Source organism: Leopardus geoffroyi, chromosome B4, assembly GCF_018350155.1.
Source record: "Leopardus geoffroyi isolate Oge1 chromosome B4, O.geoffroyi_Oge1_pat1.0, whole genome shotgun sequence".
NCBI classification, from domain to species: Eukaryota; Metazoa; Chordata; class Mammalia; order Carnivora; family Felidae; genus Leopardus; species Leopardus geoffroyi.
This window is the reverse complement of record NC_059341.1, coordinates 79,124,381-79,133,431: the sequence shown is the minus strand read 5'-3', so window position 1 is coordinate 79,133,431 and position 9,051 is coordinate 79,124,381. Positions and strand designations below refer to the sequence as shown.

The following is a 9,051-nucleotide window of genomic DNA, read 5'->3' as shown; positions in this document are numbered from 1 at the left end:
ACTTGCACACTTACATGCCCACGCCTGTTCCCACGCCTCACATCAGTGTGATAGATACACTCATACGTTCACACCCTCCCACGGGGGCGCCAGAGACACATGTTCACACACTTGCACCGTCACACAATCGCTCACACACGTGAGGTGTGAGGAGACACGCCCTCCCACCAGGGGCGCGAGTACTTGCCCACTGCCACATTCACACACACAGGGGCTGAACAGACATACCGCCCAGAAAGGCCCACAGGATCCAAGAGATGCCCCACACGCACCAGAGGGGAGGGCCATAGATCCTCCTACAGCCGGGTACCCAGACACACAGATATCTCCGCACTGCCTTGAGATGGACTCACAGACACCCCCTCTCACACACCCCCTCCCATGCCACCCACCCCTCGCTTCAAAGGACCAGCACCCAGGATGGAGAAGGCACACGAAGCAGAAGCAGAGAGGCTGGCTGTGCCCTAAGGGCAGAGATCAGGTCTGTTTTAACACCGTAGCCCCTGCACACCCCCATCCTCACGGCTAGCCGTGCCCTGCCTTACTCGACTCCCCCCCACACACAAAATGGGCCACCGTAGGCATGTTTCTAAGAACTCCTGAGCCCCGCAGTCGGGGAGAGACAGGAAGAGGAGGCTGGGATCCGAGGAGGAGGAGAGCTCCTGAAATCCAGCCTCAGTCCCAGTTTTGACCCTTCCCTCCCACCCACCACCACCCCCCCCATCAGTGGTTTTCACGTGGCAAGTCGTGGGCCCAGCTTCCAGTTCAGAGCATGAGGGCGGGGGCGGGAGGGAAGAGAGGCGGCCTGGAGCTCACTCATCAGACGCAGAAGGTGGAAGGCAGTGGAGGCTGAGTCCTGGGTGCAGATCCTAGCTTGGCCACGAGTCGGGCGTGTTGGTTTCCTGTTGCTGCTGTAACAAATAAATCACCATGAATTTGATGGCTCCAAACAACAGAATTTCATTAGCTCACAGTTTGAAGGTCAGAGTTCCAAAATGGAACGAAATGGGCTAAAATCAAGGCGCCAAGAGGGCCGTGCCCCTGCAGAAAGTGCTAGAGGAAGAACATTTCCTCGTTCTTTTCTAGCCTCCACAGGCCACCCACTTCCTTGGCCCTTCCTCTCGAAGGCAATGGCCAGACGAGGCGGTCTCACTGCCCCATCCTTCTGCCCCCCCTCTTCGCATTACAAAGACCCTTGTGATGACCCTGAGCCCACCCAGATAGTTCAGGATAATCTCCCCATCTCAAGCCCCTTGACTTAATCATGACAGCAAAGTCCGGAGGTTAGCACAGACATATTTGGGGCGGAGCATCTTGCTGCCTGCCACACCAGGTGATCTTGGACAAGTCACTTCACCTCCCGGAGCCTCAGCGTCGTCAACGCAATCTGGAAATCACTCCTACCACACGGGTGGTCATGGGGATTTAGAAAAGCCACGTGGATGAAGCACTGTGCCTCCCCGGGGTGGGGTGGGGGGGCGCGGGGAGGGAGGGCAGGGGGACTGGGTCCACGGTACCAGCCTCTTCCTTTGCAGCTTCCTGAGCATAAAGGATTCAGCATGGTGCAGGAGAGGGGTGGCTGAGGGGCCGCAGAGACTAGCAAGGGGGTCTCTGTGGGCTTGGGCAGGGGCAAGAACTGGGAGGGGCTGTGGGTATCTGTGAGGGTCCCTGGATCTGGGCAGCCGCGAGCCCCTGACGTGAGGGGAGCCACCCTGCGAGGCTAGGGACCCCCCCGCACCTGCAGTGACCTGAGCTAGGAAGCAGGGTGGGGCTGGGCCTGCCGCTCCTGCCTTCCTGCCCCTCATCTGCTGCCATCTGTTTGCAGGGCCCCGGGGCCAGCGGGTGGGCAGGAGCCCCAGCCCAGGCTGCTATTACCCTGCTAAGTGCAGACGGCAGAATGATGACCCAGGAAGATAAACCCCACATAGTGGAATCGCCCGCTCGAAAACACTCATTAGTCCCCACGTCTGCCCTGTGCTGTTTGCCCGCTCAGGACGCAGCCGTGGCATCTCAGAGAGGAGCTGAGGTCATCGGATTCCTACTGGCCGCCCTGCTCCAGCCAGTGGCCCTGGCTGGGCGCCCTGTCCGGAGTCCCCCTTGCCACCCACCGCAGTCACCTCACTGGCCCAGCCCTGCACCCCACTCCCTCTGCTCCTCCACCCACCCCCCCTCCTCCCCCAGCTAACCATACAACCCCAGCTCTCCTCGCACCATCCCAGCCCCACCTCCTCCCAGCTTCCGCCACAACCTCCGGGTCTAACCCAGAGACTAAGACTCCAGTCAGCATGAAGACGCAATTGGGGGCACGTGGATGCTGAGTGCGTCAAGTTCAACCGCCAAGCTCCCACTGTGCTCAGTACGGGGGATACAGAGATGAATGAACCAACCACCATAGCTCAGGCTTCCGTTCTCAAGATCCCTCCTCCTGTGTGCCCTGAAAGGCCCTGAGGACCCCTGGATGAGCGGGCAGCCCCACATGTGGGGTGGTGTGCAAGCTGGTGGCTGGCTGGCCCGGCTGTGCCTTTCCAGGACTGGCTGGCCTGTGTCAGCGGGCACAGTGCCCAGCACCACCGTGAGCTGCCACCATCCTGGCAGGCTCACAGAGGCCGGGCACTGATCGCTCAACAGAGAGCCGGACACAGTTTCGGTCTATTATCAGGGCAGATAAAGCAGCTGCCGAAGCTCGGGGAGTAGTTTGGGCTCACAAATAGGCGGCTCCAGATGCCCTCCCCCCTCCCCCACCCTGCCTTTGTCAGCCACCCCAGCCTTCCAGTCCCTCTTTGTTCCTCTCTGAAAGCAGCCCCAGGGAGGGGGACACCTCCTAAATACCGCGAGCACGGTGCCAGGAATGAAAGGGTGAGGAGGCTGGAAACAGCCGGGCAGCAGGCCCGGAGGCAGGGGCTAAACGGAAAGAGATTCCAGAGTTCAGAAATCACTAGACGGGGAGGCTGCAGGGACCCGGAATGTGGGGAGAACACCCAAGTCTTCACCCTGCCTGTATTCGCCCCACTGCTCAGCAGAGACCCAGGCACCCAGGAGAGACACAGAACGCATTCCCTGAGTGAAGGCACAGCAGGAGGGGTGGATAGAATTGGCTGGTTTCTTCAGTGGCCAAGACCTGGCCGTAGTTGGGGGTGGGGGTGCAGCACGGGGACAGAATAGAGAAGAGACAGGGTTCCAGACCCTGTCTAGTGGCGGTGGGGGCCTGGGGGAGGGAAGAAACCTTTACCTAAGTGGGCCGTAGAAACAAGTGCTAAAGAATAAGAGGGCACACTGTGCGTTAATTCAACAACTGTTTCTTGCACACCTACTGTGTGCCGCTGATGCTAGAGCAATGAACAAAGCAAAGCCCTGCCATCATGAAGGCTGCTTTTGAGAGCTCCTGGCTCAGAGGGCAAGTGAGGGGGCCACTTGGGGAGACTTCCTACAGGGAGGGAGTAGGCGGACCTAGAGCTGGCTGGGTGGCTGAGCGAGGCCCAGAGCAGACAGGGTTGTTGGAAGGCCCAGGGCCAGGCACAGTGGGAGGCATGGAGAGCGAGGGGAGGCCACCAAGACCCCTGCTGCTGGGGGCAGCAGACAGCAGATGAGAGGGCGTGGTCTTTCCCAGGGAACCCAGGGGCCCCTTGGCCCTCCTTGGGAGGCAGTGAACCATGGAGGAAGCAGGGCCCTCCCACCAGCTTCCCTTTGTGCAATTCTTTTTCCTGCTCCTCTCCACCCAGAAGCAGGCCTGGCAACAAGGCTGAAACACCACTGGCAGAAACCCAGCACCCACACAGCCAGGCATGGGCTGGGGTTCCCCAGGTAGGCCGGGCCTATCCTACCTCTGGACCAGGGGAACCTCTCTCATATGTCCTACCCTCAGGTCCTAGAGTGAGGGAGGGACTGGGGAGCTTATGGCTTGGTCCCAGCCCTGCCCCAAATGCATGTCTGACCAGCTCAGAGAGGCCTCTTCCTTCCTCTTTCTTTTGCAGGGAGGACCATCAATCTTCTCACCCACCTAAGGCATTTGGCCGCAGCAGGAGGGCCTCAGAGTTCCTACCCGATGCTGAGTGGGACCCAAGGGAACAGGATGCCAGGCCTCTGCGGGTCACCCGTGGTGGTATGTGTGAAACCCCATACCACCAACGTGAGCCATTGGCCCATCCCCATCGGCCCAGCTCAGCCTGGCAAGGAGGCAGCCAGGTCCCGGAGAGCAGGGGCCCCAGAGCCAGCTTCCAGAATTGGGGGTGTCTCCCCATCCTGACTTTCCTCCACAACCCACCTGGGGTCTGTCACTCTACACCACCCAAAGCTCTTTACATCGTGCCCTGTGTTGCAATTCAGTACAACAAGTGCCCTGTGCGGAAGGGTGGCCTTTTACTCATTCCAGAAATAAATGGCCATCAAGCACCCACTACATGCGAGGCACTGTGCCGGGCACTGGGACACCGAGGGACTAAACCACCACACCGTCCCCGTGTTCACAGAGCTTCCCAGGAGAAGCACAGGTAAACAACCAACAACAAATAATTACAAATTGGGTTAAGTGCTATGAAGACAGGAAAGTGTAATTAGCCTGTGCTCACCTCTCTCTGGCCCCCGAGGCCTGCCCTCATTATGGAATACCCACAACTGCCTGACCTCTCCAGCACGCTGCTCGGCCGAGGACCTTGCTTACACCTGGCATAGCAAAGGATGTGACAACAGTTTGAGGAACATTTGCTGAGCCCAACTGGAGACAAAAAAATTTTTTTTTAATTTTTTTTAACATGTATTTATTTATTTTTGAGAAAGAGAGAGAGAGGGAGACAGACTGAGCATGAGTGGGGGAGGGGCAGAGAGCGAGGGAGACACAGAATCCGAAGCAAGGCTCCAGGCTCCGAGCTGTCAGCACTGAGCCCGACGTGGGGCTCGAACCCACGCGGGGCTCGAACCCACGCACCGTGAGATCATGACCTGAGCCGGACGCTTAACCGCCTGAGCCACCCAGGCGCCCCCCCCCCCCCCCGGAAACTTTTTAATTAAAAAAACAGCAAACTATATGCTAACTAATTTGGATGTAAATTTTAAAAAATTAAAAATAAAATTAAAAAAAAAAAAAACCGGCAATCATGCAGGTGGATTGTACGATCGAAGTTTACAGCCACTGAGGCCCAGAGAGGCCGAACATTTGGCCCCGGAACCACACAGCTGACGCATGGTAGAGCCCAGACCGGAAACCAGCGTTGCCGTCCCCGGGTCCAGAGCTCTGCCACCACCATGCGGCCCTGCTGGCATATCCCGAACCACCTCACAGCCTGCGGGAGCCTCACAGCCTCCTGGCCCGTCTCCGATGCCTACTTGGCAGGGCAGCAGGATCCGGTGGCATCACACGTGATGATGGAAGTGTTCCAAGCCTGTGCTCTCCAACACGGACTCATGACATCACTCAGCAGGTTCAGGGAAATAGGGCCGGAGTGGTGGGGCGGAAATCAGCAGGGGCTGTGGAGAGAAGGAAGGTATGGAGGTGATGAGACCCAGAGAAGAAGGAGAATAGGAGCAAAAGATCCCAAGGAATCTTCCAGACTTTATCCCATAACACATGGGGAGCCACTGAAACACTTTATGCAAAGTAATGAAACGCCTTGAATGCAGCTTCCCTGGGCCCCCGAGGCGGTCACTGCTCCTCTGAACTCCTCAGCGTCATTGATACCTGCCCCCTCTGGGGATGTATCCCTGTATCCCAGACGCCCTCAGCCAGCTCAGTGCCTCTCCCGGGTCCCCATGGCCTGCTTGGCATGTGGAGGAGGCTTACATGGTCGCCCCATTCCTGAGACGTGACCACTGGGCAGAGCCTCCCTCCTGCGGCCTCAGAGCAGGCCTGCTCAAAGGGACAGCCCAGGGGAATTAGGTGGGAGTTTCTCACCTCATCGGGCCAGAGGGTCCTGACCCCGTGAGCCTAGATGTGGATGTGCATTTAGGAGAGAGATAGCAGGAACCTGAACAGGATCATCTGGGAAGTCTTCCCAGAGGGGTCGCCGGGCCTCCCATCATGCCCTGGAGTGAGACTAAGATTCTTCCCCACATGGAGAGTCCCTGCCTGTCTCCCCAAGAGCCACATCCCGCCCCAGAGCCCCAGCCGGGCTGAGGACTGGAACATTCATCCAGGAACTATGCATTGCTGTTCTGAGTGATCCCAGGCCCGCCTGCTCGACGGGCCAAGCCTCAGGCCAAGTGTGGAGCAGAGCACGTGGAGGAGACACTGAAACTGTGACACATGGCTGCCATTCCCACAAGGCCACCTAGGCAGGCTGCGGGGGCTCCGAGAGGCGAAGGAGCCCTGGGCCCGGGCCCTGAGTGGGCAGGATGCTCTGAGTGCCATGGGTAGACAGGGAGGCAAGAGAGAAGAGGAGGATGAGAAAGGAGACAGATCAGAGGTTGGGAGGGAGTGACATAGAGAAACAGAAGGAAAGGAAGAAGCAGAGAAAACGAGAAACTCCCCTTTGCTTCTTGGGGGACCGATTTCAGGGGCCTTTCAGACATTCAGACAGTCCCGCCCACACCTCCCCCACCCCCTCCCCCGAAGCCCCACCTCTGGCCAGACCGTGCCCCCCCCCCCCACTTCTCTGCCTCCGGCGGGGGAGGGGGGGGGATCAGGATTGCATCCTGTCACCAGTTACAGGAGATCGGGGCGAAGGAGGGAGACACGGGTGGAGGGAGGGGCACTGAGATCTCCGTCCCTGGACCATGTAAGGACCAACCAGGACCGGCCTCCAGAACCCCAGAGGCACAGTGTCCTGATGCTGTCTCCAGCTGGGGATCACCCACGCTCACGCCCCACCTGAAACCCGAAGCGAGTTTGTTGTCAGTACCTCCAGGAGGGGTTTGGAGACTGCCCAGGTACCCGAACATCCCCAGAGAGAATGAAAATTCCGCCCACCTTCCGTCCTCCCTCTCCCAAACCCTGCCAGGCGTCCTGAATCCTGGGAGGCCTGAGCCCCTAGGTGGTTTGGCTCTGAATGGAGGCCGGGAGAGGGTCACATCGGGTCCTCTGTAAGGGTGGAGAAGCAGGGGACTGTGTAGTTGACCCCAAGGATGCCATCGTGGAGGTAGAGGATGATGTGGGTGGAGCTTGGAGCTGGAAGTGGGAGGGGCAGGGGAGGAGGAGGGGCTGGGTGTTTGGAGGAGTTTTGTTTGTTTGGAGCTTTTTCCGCTGCTCTTCCTGTTTGGCAGCCAGAGCTGTGACGGCCAATGGCCACCGGGACCCACACCCACCTCCGGCCAGGGCCCCAGGCCAACATGCCCTCCGTGCCTCCAAGAGGCCCAGCTGCCCCCAAGGAAAGCCATGCAATGCTCAGGCCCCACAGACAGGCCGGCCAGGCCAGCCTGGAAGCCAGGGACTAGGCCATTAACTGTGCCTTGTTAAAGCTCTGAGGCTGACAGAGGTCAGCACAAGTCAGCAAGAAAGAGCAGACTTAAGTCAGGCAGAGGCATTTTTGAGAATTGGAGCACCCAGCTCAAAGAAAATTAGGAGGCACAGTAAGAAGGCCCTTCCTCTCGTTATCATGCTGCCCTTTCCGGGGGTCACCAGGCCCAGAGGCCAAGAGAAGAGGGAGGGCTCATAACTCCACCTGTCTGGGCCCAAATGCATCCCTGCCAAGTTGTGTGACCTTAGACAGGCGCTGAACCCCTCTGAGCCTCAGTTTCATCCTCTGTAAGTTGGGGCTGATGAGAACGAACTCCTCTACCTCAAATGTCACGAGGATTCAGGGAGCTAATCCGCGTGAAGCATTCGGGACATACCTGGCGTGTCGGCTGTCATTTTGGCAGAGCCCCCATGCCACTGCCTGCGTCCCCCATCCCCACAGAGCACACAGGGGTGGCCAGCGTGGGGGAGGGCAGGCTGCTGAGGTGGACCACATGCCATACGGATACCAGGTCGGGGAGGCCGGGGTGGGCCATGCGGTGGGTGCCGAGTGGGGAATGGACAGCACGTGTCAGAAGTGGGGACACAGACACCATCACAGTGACCCGGTCACCCAGAAGTACCTCGCCGGCCCGCCCCCAACATCAGAGCTGGGAACTCGGCCTCGGGATAGTCGTGGCCTCGGGGCAGATTCCTGTGCCCTAGTGAGCCAGAAATGCCCACTCTGTGGGAAAGAGGTCTGGCCTGGGAGGCGGGAGGCCTGGACGGGGCCTTGTCATCCGGGCACTGGCTCTCATCTCCAACCCGTCTCTTCCTTCAGTCCCGGAGGGGCCGAGAGCTCTCCTACCCCTGACCCCCTGAGCCTCTCCTAGACACTCTCTCTGCTGGGGTCCCACGGCCCCAGAGTGGTACGCCAGGCCCAGGGAGGGCACACAGGGCCAGCCAGCCAGGGCAAGAGTGCCCAGGACCATCAGGCCAGGCAGGAAGGAAAAGCAGGCCCCAGAGAGCCAGCAACCCGGGAAGGGAAAGAGCAGGGGCTCTGGAACTGCAGCAGGGTGGCACGCAGGGGGCACTCTGGGCTGACTTAACTTTCTGCCGCCCCACCAGAGGTTCTCTGGGAACCATGGGGCATCTTTTCTATAGATACTTCATTCTGAAGATGAAACAGGGGAAGGAGAAGGGAGGACGGAGGAAAGGAGAGGAGAGAAAGGGCGGGAGGCAGGGCCACATTCCCACAGCCCTTGAGGAAGAGCTGCATGTGACCCCTGCCATGTCCTCCATTAGACCCCTGGGTCTTAGCCACCATTTACTGAGGGCTTCGTGCCCTGCCCTCCGCTGAGTTCTGTGCATACACCAACTCCCGTGGCGGTGGTATTTTCATCCTCGACACAGAAGTCAAATGACCTGCCTGAGCTCACAGGGGCGGCGGGCAGCCAAGCTGAGTCTGGAGCCCAGGCCTCACTTGGCCTTGGCCATCTGTTTCCTCCCCAGCCCCTGAAGAGTAAATTGTCCCAGTAGGTGCTCAATAAATGATAGATCAAAGGAGGGAAGGAGGGAGAGAGGGAGGATGACAGGAAGAGACGATAAGCCGGGTAGACTCTCAGGCAGCTAGAAAACAAATAAGAAGGTGCTGTTTCCCAGTGTCAGGATGGCACGCTGCCCGGAAC

General features: G+C 59.0%; 1 long non-coding RNA gene across 1 annotated transcript; it reads left to right on the top strand.

Annotated features, from left to right (window-relative positions):
- Positions 1 to 3,694: 3,694 nt before the first annotated feature.
- Positions 3,695 to 4,396, top strand: LOC123590808. Its single transcript, XR_006708986.1, has 2 exons — positions 3,695 to 3,801; positions 3,972 to 4,396. It is a non-coding gene; the product is annotated as an uncharacterized LOC123590808 (long non-coding RNA).
- Positions 4,397 to 9,051: the final 4,655 nt, after the last annotated feature.